At 42.3% G+C, this 14266-nt stretch overlaps 1 protein-coding gene across 1 annotated transcript in view; it reads right to left on the bottom strand.

Moving 5' to 3' along the window:
* The window catches only part of FAM169A (family with sequence similarity 169 member A), a 36302-nt gene extending 29889 nt beyond the window's left edge, over positions 1 to 6413 (bottom strand). Inside the window, exon 1 of the mRNA XM_041414689.1 lies at positions 6388 to 6413. The gene's annotated coding sequence lies outside the window, so the exon portion shown is untranslated. The remainder of the gene's footprint in view (positions 1 to 6387) is intronic.
* Between the last annotated feature and the right edge of the window lie 7853 nt (positions 6414 to 14266).

Here is a 14266-nt window from a genome sequence, read left to right as displayed (position 1 = left end):
CTAAAACAGTTGTCTGAACTACAACTATGCCACATGAAGTCTGGCTTTCAGCAGACAAGCTGTAGGAAAATTTAACAATTAAGCAGTATGCAATCTCTTTCTTCTTGTTTAAATTATCTGTAGGTGGTTTTGCTTGCTTTTTAAAACATCATTTGCAGCAGGAGACCTACAACTAAGAAAACAGCACACAACTAAGAAAGCAGCAACTGCCTTGGTTTTTTGGGTGCTTCAAATGAAAATGCAGAAAAGGGAATAGGAATTAACATGAGATGTTCCTGGACACAGGATTGCAAACAAGCAAAGCTGCAACAAGAGATCCTTGTCAGCCAACCATAAAACTTCCTTGCAAACCAACAAGTACACAGAATTGAAATGTTCCGGACTCTCATTGTATGGCCCTATGGGCCATTTACAACTGCCTGAGGATCAGAATTCTGAAAGCAGTTGGATGGTAAATATAACACATTTGGAGCAGTGGGTATCTAAACCTCATCACTATCACTCACCTCATCACATCACTGAGCTATCACTCATAGCTGCCTATTCCCACAAAGGGAATAGGCAGCTATCTCCAAATTCTCGATCCAACTCTAGTATCTTGAAGACACTACAATTATCTTCAGAAGATAATAGATGCCTAAAAAACCAGTGTTTAATATGAGCAAATTCTGAATTTTACCTGCTACTTGTGCTCAGTGTCCAAACATAGCAAGTTCTTTTAACTTCTTTGCACAACAAACTATAAACTACAGCAAGATGATGAACTTCTCAGGCATACTCACAAAATAGTTTGTGGACTTACCAGTGTAGGATCGCTCCAAAAGAACTAGAGACACAGATAATTAGAAAGAATTTTACTTTGCCTTTCTCAAAGGAAAGCTAAGGTGAAAATCATATATCAAGATTATCACACACATCAAAAACATTTCTGTCTAAAAACAAAGGCTTTTAGACAACATGCTTGTGCCACAGACCGGATAAGGAGTCATTACTGAGTCCCAGTCTGAGCCCAGTCATGTTAGGAAGAGATATTACAAGTTATCATCCCAGGTGACAGAGACCATTCTCACAAAAACAGTAAGTGGCCCCATATGTCCACGCTTCATCAGCTTTCCAAAGGCCACAAAAACTGACTACCTCTGTCTAGCTCAGTCAGTTGTAGTCAGCAGCAAATATGTTTATCTCCCTCATCCTATCTTCAGAAGGATGGGAAAAAAGGCACATATGGACTAAAACTAGAAAATTAGAAGTAAACCCTATCCTCTGAAAAACAAGCATGTAACAAAATAATATACAAACATCGTATCAATACAGTTAAAAAAGCTAGCTAAGAGTCAGACATCTTGTAAGCTGCTCCAGCTAGTATGGAAAAAAAAAAAGTTAGGAAGGTCTGGTATTTGTCTGTGTAGAAATCCTGCTCCCATAACAAAGGTGTAACAAATCATCAAAAAGAATATTTCATTGCCCAGAATCAGAATCAAGAATCTGTTCTGACTGACAGAATCAACTGACTTATGTCTCTCTTCCCCAAAATGAACCTTGTCTCCCCAGTTTTCATACTTCCTTGTCATCCAAACAAATATTTAACAAAATCCTTAGCAGACTGATTCCTGAGCAGCTCTGTGTTTGCCTTTTATTTCAGTAGTCTTACACTTGTGGATGGATGATTTTGTTTCCCACAACTGTCTGGGTATAGCCACTGTTGGTTTTATTCAACCCATGACAGCCACGTTACCAAAACCCATCCATTAATGTGACTCCACAAGGTATCACTAAACATGTTACTGCAGGACTCAAGATCTATGTCTGCAAACCTTAGCAAGAATGTCTCTAATAGCAGAAAGGAATTCACACACAACTTCCTCCCTCGTGTCATCTGTCCTCATCTCCATCAGCAATCATCCTGACATTCCAAGAACTCACAAGCTTCTCTCCGCACACTGCACGTCCCCTGCTTCTCACTGTAATACATGTTTGTAAAATTTGAACTTTTAAGCTACATCTTCTAGTACTAGGCTATTCTGTTACAAGTGTACTTGAATTTTTGAAAGAACAAACTACTTTAAAAGCTTCAGTTACTTGTCTTCTCTAGAAATGCAGACATTGTTTGATCTTTAGTGGTGGGTTTGGACAATGTAAGTAAGCTACTCATACTTTTGAACATACCACCTTACTGTACTTTGTTAAAAAACAAACAAACAAAAACCCCAACCCAACAAGTAAAAAAAACCCCAACAATACATCCGTAGAAAAAAGAATTAGCACTGCTGACTCATTATACCACCTTAAATCAGTGCTCAGCTTAAGAATGAGTTGCTAGGAATCAGCTTGTTATCTCCTGTTCCTTCAAAAAACTCCTTTCTGCAGCTTCAGACTAAATGTTGACAACATAAACTCCCAGTGCTGAGGTATCAAAAGAAATAAATTATTCCAACATTTTAAAATCCTATAAAGTTGTCTGTGCTGCACTGTAGTAACATTTACATTGCTATTGTTAAAATCCCCCAATATTTTATCATTATCAACTGACTACTTATTCAAATTCCCCAGTTATGGTTATTGTTGGCTAACTCTGCAACAGCTGTGAGAAGTATTATTCAATCTAGAAAACATTTCTATTTTAAGATTATGCTGACTGAAAAAGAGCTAGATAAAGGACTAGTCTTCCAGCAATGCACTTTCAAACTTAAGCACACTTCGCGTTTTTACACCTGGTGTTTTAGAAGCATGAAGCCACTTAGGGTGAAGACAGCATTTCATACCATTTGAAGTTCACAGATTCTCCGTGCTGGGGAAAGCCTGGTGCAGCTGCAGGCTCACAGCCACTGCCACACCAGAACTTCTGAACTGGGTGTACTCTTCTAGCTCTGCCTCAGGGGCTACTGATTCAACAGAGACCACACCTTTACTGATTATTCCTTCTCTTCAGTAATCCACAGAATTAAAGAAACCTATTTAACCACCTTTATTTTACATCTTTTGATGAAGCCTAGAAGTAAAGGTAACAATGAATTCAATTCATCCTGGACCATAAACAATTTCTAATCATAAGCAGCAGCAAGGGATGCCAGCCCTGTGAAGATGGAGGTGCCCTGTCCTACACTATTCTGACATAAAAGGTTAATATACACCAAAAAAAAAGTATAAGACAAAGAGAGAGATAACTCAGATTTGAAAACAAACAAAAAAAAAAAAATCAAAACTATTACTTTGAATAGCTGTACAACACACAGTTCAGTATACAATTCGGAGAAATGGATTTTCCTAGATTTTCAATTCAGTGAATCATTTAGAACTTCTGGAGTAATCATTCAAAACAGTAGTAGGTTTTCCAGTTCACTTTGAAAGCAAAGAAACAGATATGTTAGTCCTGACAATTCTCACTAATTTTATTGGAATTTTCGTAAAGATTTGAAAGCTCATGACTCTTTTGGGACAGGATTCTTTTACATATTTCAGCAAGCTACTTAAAAGCTTCTCTGAAATCTCAGACTCACTGGAGAACACCAACTAAATTTATAATGATTAAATATATATATGCTGTCACATCCCATTGTTCAGGAAAAAAAATCAGCAACAGCAGACAAAACTGCAAGAGTATGACAGAATAGCTACAAAGGCACTTCACATGCCATTTTAGTTATGTTTAAAACAATGCAGTAGAGGAAATACCTTAGAGCAGGCTTTTCCACTCAGATTTGTTTAAACTATGCTCCAACACTTGGAAGCATAAGTTCGAGAGGAGGGTTGAATTCTGATTGAATTTTTTTTAATCTGTTTCTATAATGAGAAATTTTTTTTTGTTTGGTTTTCAACAGGTTACAAAATGATTACCCGAGAGACATTCATTGACAAGAGCAGTTCCAAAGGGAAGTGCACACCTCTACCACTGCTGCCCCAAACATTCACAGACAAAAGAATGACAGCGCCTTTCTGGAACATATAGTTGATAAAATGTGATGAATAAGTTACAAACTTGAGAGTCAGGAGTAAAGCATTTATCTGCAAGGAAACAAGAAGCTAGTATCTTGCATGGAAAAATATTTAAGGAATGCCAGTGTGAAAATAAGTCTAAGTAGACATCACTTCAGTTCTAGTGCCACATTTGTACTTGCAATTTAGAAACATAATTGGCAACAGTTTAAATTATCACACTACATGATATTCACTGATTGGTAGAAAATAGAGATTGATATCAATAGTCTATCATGTCTAAGAACGTAAAGCAATTGAAGGGCTCCTCTACTCTGATGAATTTCTCCAGCACCTCAAATCCTATGTTTGTCTTTTAGTGATTTTGTATCAAACATGAGGAAAAAAACCAAAAACGCATTAGTAAGTGTTAGCCTTAGTACAGAACTGAAGTTCTTCTGTCTTTCACTGGCAAAGACTCTGCACTGGACTAGATATGCAAGTACAACTACTTAAATTGTGCTTATACGATGTGTGGCTAAGAAGACCTTTAAGACAATTTTGAGTGGTATTATCTTTACAACACTAACAGACATCAAAAAAGTAAAAAACCTCCACCCTTTTATTATTAAATCAAATAAATATTATCTACCTCTATGTGCATACTGAAGAAATTAAGAGTATTTTTCAATTCATTTTTTAAAGTGTCTAGTTATGTAACACTCTAAAAAGAGTTGGATCACGCATTGCTAGAGAGATATTGTAAACATACAGTAGAATCCCATATTAATTATTCATCTTGCACAAGAAAGGAAGACTCTGTAAAATATTTGATTCTGCATAAAGAAAATTATAATGAACATCAGACTGGAGAAGGAGAAACAAGAAAAGGACTTAAAAACCTGCCTATATAACTGCTCAAAAAACCAGTGTTGAAATTGAGATGCTCACTAACATTAATAATACTTGAATACAAACATTAATTTTATTAACCACTCTCTGCCCTAACATTTTTCCACTATGGAACACATGATGAAATGGTTTTTTAACTAGCCACCAAGAGAAAAATCAAGAAGTTCTTTGGTACCTAAATCAAGCGGAGGTCAATTAAAAAGAAAGGTACCAATGTGGTTGAGGAAACGGAGAGAAGATGCACTCAGTTTCTATAGAGTTTGATGGAGGAGGAAAACCACGGTCACTCTAATCTGCAGCAATCTTTTATAGGTCCTCCAGTAAGGCAGCACTAATTTTATTATAATGATCACTCTGACACAGTATTTATTCCCCATACAAACCGGTGGGCTCCATAGTAGGCTATGGCCAATGGTACAGCCCAATGCATTAAATGAGTAAATGCAATTATGCAGAACAAGAAAAGAGTTCCCTCCTCATGCATGCATGTACACAAAAAAGCAGGTATCAGCTGAACGTGTCTCCACACCAAAGGTTAAGTTTCTAAATTTCTGATTATTAATAACTGAAAACTCAACAGCTCAGAAAGGCTTAAAGATAATTCTTTAATTGTTTCCTCTAAACAGAGCATTAATACACGTATTAAATTGGTGAGCTAATATATTTTGTTTTCCATTATTGCTAGTAAAACCTTTTACTCTAGTTCTCAGTGCAATCCACTTTCTCAGGCTGCATTTAACACTCATAAGCAGGATGGCAGTGCTACGTCAATGGATATCTTAGGCAAGATGCTTCCCTATGTTTTAAGACGAATGAACCAACCCTACCTCAAAATAAAATTGCAAAAGATTTACATGTCACATGTAGGAAAACAGAAGTGTGTGTGTTTGTGTGTGTGTGTGTGCAACTGCGTGTGCATTTGCACTTGTATACACAGCCATCTTTGTGAGAGATAGCAACTCCCATTGCAATTACTATTTTCATACATGCGTAGAGGTGTATAGATGTATAAATGGCTCTTACACATGTGTGTGGCTATAAAACGTAAATTTCAACGCTACAATATCAGACCCCACAAAAGATGGCTGGTCCTGGCCAACACGGAGTGGCCTGGGCCAGAACTCACACCGAACTCGGCGTGCCGCAAGCTCCGCCAAGGCCGGGGGAAGCTCGGGGGGTCGAGCTCGGCCGGGCCGCCCCCGCCGTGGGGGAGCCTGGCCGGTCGCACCGCCCGGCCGAGGGGGGATGCGGACGCACACCTGGCGCCCGCGGCGGACGAGGGGCCGCGGGGCAGCGGCCAGGCCAGCCCGCCCACTCGCCGCCCGCCGGGCTGCGCGCCCCGCGCCCCCGGGCGGCCGCCGAGCGCTCCCCCCGTCCTGCCCGGCCGGGCCCGGCTAGGCTGCGGAGATACGGGACGCCTCGGCAGGTTACCCGCGACACCCCGCCGCGCCTCGCCTCACCTCAGCCGGCCGGGCAGCCTGCCGCGGCGGCGCGGGGATAAACGGAGAAGGAGGCGGAGGCGGCCGGGCTCCCTAACAGCGTTCACAGTACACCCCCACTCACCTCCGGCTTCGCCCGGTCCTGCTGCCCGGCGCCTGATATCATCTCCCCCGGCGGCCTCCCCGCCCCTCGCCGCTGACGCACTCCCGCTGATACGCCTCGAGCCGCCGCCGCTCGCCCCGCGCCGCCCGCCATGACGGCTGCGGGACCCCGCGCCGCCCCCCGCCCGCCGCGGGCTGTGGTACCCGCACGGCTGGAGCCCTGTACCTGTGCCGCGGTCAGCCTCGTGGGCAGGCGTGGTACCCGCGCCATCGCTCGCCACCATTGGGCTGGTGGCACCTATCCTGTGGCCCTGGCATACAGAGGGAGCCCGGAGCTGCCTCGGATATCTGTGGTACTCGCGAGGAAGGAAAAAGGCCTCGCATCATCTCCTAGTGCTGGGTAGCTCACCACAAAGCTACGGGTGAAATATCCCCTTTGCAAGAAAGGTGACCTCACGGACCTGGGCAGTAAGGATTGCTTTCCCATTTCCAACACAAGTCGCCATGGACCAGCCCGAGGTGTCACCACTTCTGTTACCAAATTAGGGAGCTGATTGAACTCATTTACTGGCAGAAGCCTGTTTTCCAAACAGAAACATTAATCCCTGTTCCCCAGCACTGACTACTGCTGGCCACAGCACCTGAGTATCCACCCCCAAGAAGACCTGTATGCCAGAAAGCTGAAGAACACCAAAATCAAATGAAGGAGTATGTGAGAGGACAGCATTTGCCCTTGACTCTGGCTGTAAAATATGCCCTTGTTTTATAGCTATGATGCTTTGTTCTGAGAATGGGAAGTAGTAGGTGCACATCTGTGATGACATCCATGGAACAAAGGAGGCTGGGCGCAAACTGCGGTCACTGCCCAGTGACAGCAGTCATTTCAAGGGCTTCACAGTGTTATTTGCCAAAGACAGCTCTGTAACGCCAGGGACCAGAGGAGCATGTATTCAGTGTATTTATAGTGATTATATGTATGTCCAAATGTATTGGGTTGGTGTAGCAAGGTTTTGGTCATGGGGAGGCTGCAGGAGTGAGCTCTCTGAGAAGCTGCCACGAACTTCCCCTGTGTCTGACAGAGTTGGACCTGCCACTGGCCAATGCCAAGCACATCAGTGATTACGGTAGCACCTCCGGGGTCATTTATTTGAGAAGGGAGAAAACAACCTGCACACCTCCAGCCTAAGAGAGGAGTGAAAACATGTGAGAGAAGAAGACTAAGGCGATTAGACAGCATCCAAAGGAGGACAACTAAGATGCTGAAGGGCCTTTAGGGGAAGCATTATAAGTAACACCTGACATCACTTGGTCTGTTCATCCTGGAGAAGAAGAGACTGAAGTGAGACCTCATTGCAGTTACCAGCTATCTCGTGAGGACAAGAGGAGGGGCAGGCATTGCTTTCTTCTCTGTGGTGAAGAGTGGCAGGACATGAGAGAATGGCCAGGAGTTGTGTCAGGGGAGGTTCAGGTTGGGTATTAGAAATGGGTTTTTCACCCAGGGTTGGGTCACTGGAAGAGGTTCCCCAGGGCAGTGGTCATAGCATGAAACTGACAGAGCTCAAGGAGGGTTTGGACAATGCTCTCAGGCACATGGTGTGACTCTTGGGTATGGTCCTGTGCAGAGCAAGGAGCTGGACTCTGTGGTCCTTGTGGGCCCCTTCCAACTCTGTGAGAAACAGCTCTGCAGACACTGGGGACTGAAAAAGGGGTGGAGGAAGTGCCACAGACACCAGACCAGATGTTCCCCTGCCACCCATGGTGAAGACCTGTAGGGGCTGTGTCCCTGCAGCCCATGGTGAAACATGAGATCCACTTGAAGCCTGTGGTAGATGTCACTCACACTGGAGCAGGTGAATGCCCAAAGGAGGCCTGTGACCCCATGGGAAACCCATGCTGGAGCAAGTTTTCTGCAAGGACTTCTGATCCTGGGGACAGCACAGCCTGGGGCAGTCTGCTCCTGAAGGATTCTGCTCCATGGGAGGAACCCAGGCTGGAGCAGTTTGTGAAGAACAGCAACCCATGGGAAGAGCTTATACTAGAGAATAGGGAGGAGTGTTTTCCTTAAGAGGGACCCCATGCAGGAGCAGGGAAAAGTGTGAGGAGTCCATCACCTGAGGACACAGCAGTAGCGACAGCATACAGTGAACTGGTCACAACCCCATTCATTCCCTGTCACCCTGTGCTGCTTGGGTGGAGGAGGTAAAGAAAATCAGGAGTGAAGCTGACTCTGGGAAGAAGGAATGGGTTGTGCCCAAAGTGCTTCTAAAATTTGGCGTTATTTCTCATTACCCTACTCTGACAGGATTGGTAATAAATTAAATTAATTTTCTCCAACTTGAATCTGTTTGGCCCATAGCAACAATAGGTGAGTGATCTCTCCCTGCCCTTATGTTGACTCCAAAACCTTTTTGTTATACTATTTCTCTCCTGTCCAGATGAGAAGGGGAGAGACAGAGCAGCTTTGGGGGGCACCTGGCATCCAGGCACGCTGAAGCCATCATGCTAAAATAATGTAACTTTGCTGAAAGAGATTACAAGTCAAGGGCTGGGATGAAGCATCAACAGAACTTTTTTTGAATGAGCAGTCATCTTAAAACTCCATTTATCACAAGCTTAGACAAAGTTTTCTTGGCTAAAGGAAAAGGATCAATGTTTATTGATCTCCTAATTTTTTCTCCTAGTTAGAATAATACTGATTATATTTTGCATTGCATTGCATTTCAAAGGAAAACTTTTTTAGTGCAGTGTTACGTAGTGAAAATTGTTCTGCAATATGCAGTATGCAAAACAAGATATCTTATAGGAGTAAGACTACAAACTAAATCTGGCAGAAAATTCCTAAAATAAGTACCTCTACTTCCTGTATTTTTTGCTTTCACAACAAATGAATGAAAGAACCTAGAAATTGGTGGTAGTTTTTTACCTGCATTGTTGCTAACAGTTTCCTGGAAGAACCAAGAACCTTTGGCCTTTTTTGGAGAAAAACTTTTTGGCCATGGACATTTACTAGACATTTTAAAGGAGATAAGGAGATTTGAACATGCACAGTGTAATTTAATAAAAGTATTTACCTTCTCAGTTGCTTGGGATATGGTCATGCTATTAAAATCCTCTTATAAAATCTTTTAGGAGAGGAAATAAAAAGGCAGAAAATTAATTCATGCAGAAACCCTCCAATAAATTACTGCCTTTGCAGGTCATCTCCAATATTGCTTAGAAACAGATTTGCATGTTAAATTTGTTTTTAAACTATTGCTATTTCTATCATGCTACCTCTTGTATCTGGAAGAATCTTCATGCAAACCCCACAAATAAATATGTATTTTCTACTGTTGTGAGAGTTACAGAGATCTTAACAAAACATTTTTGTTTAAGACTAGTGTTTTTTCTGGTAATCATATTAATCTCACTGTGGTTTGTCTCTTCTCTTCTCTTCTCTTCTCTTCTCTTCTCTTCTCTTCTCTTCTCTTCTCTTCTCTTCTCTCATGCTTATATTGTAAATTTTTGAAGCATGTTCAGCCTTACTAGTACAAGTACCCACACCAATAACATTAATAAAGTGGAGTGGGAGACCTTATAGATTACAGTACATAGTGCTATGATGATCCTCTGAATATATGTGCTGTAGATCACACACGCTTTCCCATCTGCCACAAGCAGACTTTGGATCTCTTCCAACATTTTGGATTCCCATGGTAATTTTTACCTGGAAGGCCATACACCATGACATTTGTGGTAGTATGTAGAAGAAGGTTATGCTCCCACAACTAAATAGTTTGTCAAACCTTTGCATTAAAGCGAGAATGTAGACATGGAAGGTCTGACATCTTACCCTGTATTTTCACATCTGTCTCTGTTATCTTCACAATTGATATCTTCCAAGAAATGTCAGACTGGAAGAAACCCCAGTAAATTGTCTGGCACATCTCACTGTCAGATGTTTTTCTAGGCTAATTTTTCTTAAATCTCTTGTGATAAAGATGCCTGCAGCTTGTCTAGGGAGACTTCCAGATTTAAGGGTTTTCCAGTAAAAGCAACTAAAAGGAAAGGTAGCAAGTTCTAATTATGCCATAGTCATGAATAGCTAAATGGCAAGCACATTGTGCAGCACGCTCAATATAAGCATGTCAATGTAGCTACAAGACATGCATCTGAACATGCATTCAGCATAACTCCTGTGACTTGTACTCCAAGCATTCCTTCAAGTGATACAGGTGCTTGGAAACACAGAATCATAGAAATTTTTGGGTTGGAAAGGAGTGCTAAAAATTATCTAGTTCAACTGCCCCTGCTTTGAGCAGGGACGTCTTCCACTAGACCAGATTGACCAGAACTGTCTGCCTTGACCTTGAGCATTTTGAAGATGGGGCATCAATAACTTTTCTGGGCAGCCTGGCCCAGTTTCTCACTACCCTCACAAAAACCAAAACCAAACCAAACAAACAAACAAAACCCCCCCAAAAACCCCAAACAAACATGAAAAAAAAAGAAAAAACAGAAAAAAACAGAAAAAAGCCCCACAAACAAAAAAAATCATAGAAATATATGAAATAATAGACATTACAGCTAATGATAATGAGATTTCTCAATAGAGGAATTCAAGAATTTAACATGCAAAATACTGGGTCAGGTAAGAATTGTTGGCAGATGTTGCTGGGTGGCTCTGATGTCTATACTCCTGCTGAAGGGCACAGGTGGGGCTAGTAGGATTTGGCAGCCAAGTCATTTATTGCTAATGACTCAGGAGTGCCTAACCCATGTAGGAAAAGGACAACCCTGCTCTTGGCAAGATTTATGTAACAGACCAAAATGTAACAAAACAAGCATACAAAGCATGCAAAATCATAGCTACTGACCATTTGTATTTCTTTCCTTTCATCCTCAGAAAATGGCAATCCTAGGGATATTAATAAATTCTGTGGAAAGAAAGGTTTAAAGAAAGAAGCATGCATCTGCGACTTCCTTTTACTCACAAATTCTTTGAGAGCACATCAAGCAGCTATGTCAGGTCCATCTACCCTCCTTACCCTTCCTTATCCTCAGCCACCACCCTCCACAGCAAGAACAAATGCAGCCTTGGCATCCTCTGCACAGATGTGTTCATTCCAGAAGGAGTGATGTTACCTCCTCATCTTTATTGGTGATGTATTTCCACCCAGGTGATTTATTAGCAAAAGTCTGTATGTTCCACTGTGATGGGTTGATCTTGGCTGCTGTCACATTCTCACCAAGCCACTCTCTCACACTCCTCCTTCTTATCTGTACAGGGAAAAGAGAATATAATGAAAGACTTGTTGATTGAGATAAGGACAGGGAGGGATCACTCACCAGTCACTGTCAAAGGACACACGGGCTCAGACTGGGGTATTTAATTTAGCTGATTGCCAAGCAAATCAGAGGTGAATAACAGGAAATAAGAACAAATCTTAAAAACATCTTTCCCCTTCCCCTCCCTTCCTCCCAAGCTCAACTTTATTCACAATTTCTCTACCTTCTCTCCCAGAGTCTCACAGGGGAATGTGGAACCAGAGTTGCAGTCAGTCTATCATGCATTTTCTCTGCTGCTCCTTCCTCCTCCCACTCTTCCTTTGCTCCAGAGTGGAGTCCCACACTTGGGAGAACAGTCCTCCACAAATTTCTCCACTGTCAGTCCTTCCCATGAACTGCAGTTCTTCACTAACTGCTTCAGCATGTTCTGTTCTAGGGTTCTCTGATGGCTGCTAGTCTACATGTGCTCTGCCTGGGACCTCCATGGGCTACCCCACCATTGTCTTCATCACAGGCTGCAGGGCTATCTCAGCTCCAGCGTGTGAAGCATCTTCTCCCCCTGCTTCTTCATGGTCTTCCATGTCTGCAGAGCCTCTGGCATTTTCCCACTCCTCTCTCTGCTCCTATTCTTTCTTAAATACACTATCACAGAGGCCCTGTGGTAACAGTGAAACACCATTGATGTTTAGCTCAGCTTTGGCCATTGCTGGGTGTATCTTGGAGCCAACTAGAAGTGCCTCAGCTGGACATGAGAGAAGCTTTTGTTAGTTTCCCAATGAAGCAACATCCTGCTACCAAACCCTTGCCACACAAACCCAATAGAATCACTATCACACTACAAAGTTTGTCTCTCTCTTCTTACATTCCTGTAGCAAGGCTGGAAACATCTCCCTTTCTGGTCAGCTTATTTCATACATGAAATGATTTTTATGTCTCTTCAGAAGTTTCATTATCCCTTTTCCCTCCAAGTATTATAGAATCTTTGCTTTCCCAGTCTGACCTTATTTTGCCTAGCCCTTATTGTCTCAAAGACTCCATATTGTGCCTTCTGGTATGAGAACATTTTTGAGTGATTTTAACAAGTTTTACCAGGAGGTGAAATTTTGGGAGCATTTTTAATTATTTTATAAACTTTTGCCTGCATTTTCCATTTATTGACAAAAGCTTCTAATTCCCCAAGCACAGAATGGGCATTTATAGGTTAACCAAAGGTTCTCTAAATGAGCCAAATAGAAAGCTTTCTCCTGTAAAAAAACTGTGAAGGTGAGAATAAAATCTGGACAGCTCTTCCTTACCTTCTGTTGAGGAGTCCCTTCATACATTTGGAGGTCTTCTGACCTCATGCAAGTGGAACTGCATTGCAAATCACCAACAGAGGCTCTCTTTTGCACCACGGTGATGTTGCAGTCAGAGGTGTGGCTGCCACACAGGCAAGCACATTAATGTGCACCGTGTGCAGGCCTTTAACCAGGTCAGCTCTTTTATTCATAGCAAGAGAGCATTAATAATGCAAAAACCTGTGACTGTTTTAAAAGATGCCACATGGAATTGTCAGTGTAGCAAGCCTCTAGGGGAGCTCCATCATAGAGCAATCCAAGAGAAGATGCTTCACAAAGCCTTTAAAACATCTTTACTATTCTAAGACTGGTCAAATTTTTTTACTCAAACAGGTAGGTTCCTTTTTTTTTCTTCATGCTCCACATCTTCCAATTAGGACTGCCTGCAATCAGCAGCCTGACTTCTGCAGAATTTATATGCCCTACTCCCCCACTCTCCCAGTACAAAGGTCTTATTATGCACCTAATTTCAAACCTGGCCTTGTGGCTCCTGCCTTCTTGCTGGCCCCACGACTTACTGTTCCTTCTGTCTGCAAGACTTAGGGCCCCTCACAGCTTTCCTCCTGTGAAATGAAATATGGCAGCAGTCCCATCTCTCTGAAGGAGAAAGTCAACAAGTCATTCAGTAGTCACAGTCCTTGGGAGTTAGAGAGGCCCTTAGCAGGGCACACACGGGAAGAATGAGGGAAAAGACACAAAATGAAAAAAAGTAAAGTAAGCTGAAAAACTTGGATCTAATTTGCAATACATTATTTAAATGGTAAAGAGCAGAAAGTATTAAAGTAAGCAAGGTCAGCCTATCTCACTATGTAGTGATAAATTCAAATTAGCTCAGAGGGTTAGAGCAGGGTGTTAGTAACACTAAGGTTCAATCCCTGTATGGGCCGTTCATTTAAGACCTGGACTCAATGACTGTTGTGGGCACCTTCCAACTCAGAATATTCTGTGACTATGACAGGAGCAAGCTGGTCTGAAACAATTCTTCATGTGGGTTTAAATAATCTATAGCAACTACCTATGAAACTACCTGCCCTGGTTTAGGTCAAATTTGGGAGAAAACCTTTAAAGGGGTTATTCTAGAAAGCAGATTTATGTGGCCCTTTCCCCAGCTGATTTGGGGAATTATTTGTTTGGAGAAAAGTGGAAAAAAACTGTTTATTTAACAGGAAAGCATTCACCAGCACAAAATTTGAACAATATTAACCAATAAAACCTCGTGCCAATCTGAAGAGATGACAAACTCAGAAAGTCCCCTTGGTGGGCTGTAGCTCAGCTCACTCGGTCTCTGATCAGTCC

This window comes from Onychostruthus taczanowskii, unplaced genomic scaffold (genome assembly GCF_017590055.1).
Source record: "Onychostruthus taczanowskii isolate IOZ18803 unplaced genomic scaffold, ASM1759005v1 scaffold46, whole genome shotgun sequence".
Lineage (NCBI taxonomy): Eukaryota > Metazoa > Chordata > Aves > Passeriformes > Passeridae > Onychostruthus > Onychostruthus taczanowskii.
Note: the sequence above shows the minus strand (reverse complement) of the source record. Positions and strands in the feature narration are given on the sequence as shown.